We start from the raw sequence: 2032 nt of genomic DNA, 5'->3' as shown, positions 1-2032 counted from the left end.
AAATTAAAACTTGAATTGAGTTTGAAATGTTTATTTAATAAAAAACCCTGAACATTCCACAATTGTCAAAATCACAAAACAATATTATACACAAATATTAAAGGTTGCATACATAAACAATGCTTTTTAAATTGATAAATATACAGAGAAAACAATATAAGACCAACATGCATTAGGGAATTAAGGAAATATGAGCAAATAAAGTAAACAAAATAAAAGCAACAATGAAAACTACATTCAATGCAGAACAATGTTATGTAGTAAATGGTCTAAATAACATGAACAACAACTACATTGATCTTGCTTTAGGAAATCAGTCCTAAGCACTTTTCGGATGGGATTAGTTTTCAACATGTCCCCCACGACGTCTGTGATTGAATGTACCGATTCGGACGGGATTAAAATTCTAGATATGGGAGTGTCTGTTTCATGCATTTGGGCATTGCAGAAGAGCACGTGCTCTGGATATGCGTGTTTGTAAGGTTTTATATTTTGCTTTAAAAATTTTAACAAATCAAAAGAACTTTTACAAATCATACTAAAGTAGCCTACGTGTTTTATATAACTGGCTGCTTATAATAAACCCGATGAATTGAAGAAATAATGATTAATAACAATTTATTATCTTTATTATTTAACATTACCATTTTGGAGTTGAACAAAATAAGTTTGAGTTTACCTTATAAGTTACTGATATTACAGTGTTTAGTCTTAACAGTGTTTGATATTCAGCTCATCCTGATTTAATTATTTTATTTCGCCGAATGGGGAAAAAACATCCATATCTGAAAGAATGGGACTCAGGAAGTACAATATATATATGCGGTAGATCTTACAGCAGATCACTTTGGCCAAAAGACAAAAAGAACAGCGTTTTCAAAAGATATTGCGGGCAAACACAGACATTTGCATCCGGACGGGATTACATTTCTCCGATGACCTCTGAGTTTGGCGGAAAACAGTAGGTAAATTGCTCTGGAATTTTTACGGAGGTCATCAAAACACAGACATGGCCGATTCGGACGGGATTAAAAACACAGAGGACCTCTGAGAAGCACGATTTTCTCAGAGGTCCCCCTGTAAAACTAATCCCGTTGTCCTGTAATTATTCAAACATTTCTAAAGCATATACTTGTCAGCAAAGGTAATGTTGATGCACCCTCATCTGGACAGACATGTCTTTGGGAGTCCTGTGGAAATATAAAAAGAATATATAAGTATTTGGCATAATACACTATATAAACACACACACACACAACAAATCAAATGAAATACAATTAAAGTTGTACATTTTAGAAAGTTTACATTAAACTGTACAAAGATACAACAACAAATATGATCAAAGAAATGCCTAGAATGTACAGAATATTACTTGATATTCAGTGTTGATGTCCTCAGAGTCTCTGTGTTGTTCTGCAGCTTCATTACAGTAGATTACTTCATTATAGTTGTCTATCAAACATAGAATAAAAAAATATATAATCACATACATCATAACATGTCTGTTTACTGTAAAACCTGTTGGATTTAATAATTTCATTATTAAATTTACATCATTTTGGCCAGATTGCAGTCACACCAATTTCTTCAGTGTCTGGATCAGTCTGATGTTTTAGCTTTCACTGTTACTTCATTATATTTCTCTGTCAAACACAGAATTAAAAATAATAAAAAACACATAAATCACAAAACATCTGTTTACTATTTAACCCGTTTCATTTTAATCTTGATTTTAACATTGAATGGATAAACTTACATCATCCACTGCATGAAAAGTGGGATTTTCGTCCCCGTAAGCGCCTGTAGGCTCCCGAAAATCTCCCTAATTTTCGGCAGCTTTCCTCAATTTACCAGCAGCGAGCGTCGCGTTTGTCTGTGTCACAAATTGTCATAAACGAACCATGACGTAGGTGGAGAGCCCCGCGCGGGTGCGATGCCTCTAATTAGCATATGAATAGCAGCGAAACCTCTGCCGGCCAGTTAGAGCGTCTCTGGCCTAATTAGCATGTGAATAGCAGCAAAACTAGAGTAA

The 2032-nt window shown here is 34.3% G+C and overlaps 1 long non-coding RNA gene across 1 annotated transcript; it reads right to left on the bottom strand.

The window, feature by feature from the left end:
* Positions 1-405: 405 nt before the first annotated feature.
* On the bottom strand, positions 406-1652 carry LOC141281634 (uncharacterized). The gene is made up of 3 exons (XR_012336005.1): positions 1553-1652; positions 1373-1452; positions 406-1190 (listed from the first exon to the last, which is right to left on the bottom strand). It is a non-coding gene; the product is annotated as an uncharacterized lncRNA (long non-coding RNA).
* Between the last annotated feature and the right edge of the window lie 380 nt (positions 1653-2032).

The sequence above is a fragment of the Paramisgurnus dabryanus genome, chromosome 2, assembly GCF_030506205.2.
Source record: "Paramisgurnus dabryanus chromosome 2, PD_genome_1.1, whole genome shotgun sequence".
NCBI lineage: Eukaryota > Metazoa > Chordata > Actinopteri > Cypriniformes > Cobitidae > Paramisgurnus > Paramisgurnus dabryanus.
The sequence above is the reverse complement of the archived record's forward strand: the minus strand, read 5'-3'. Positions and strand labels throughout refer to the sequence as shown.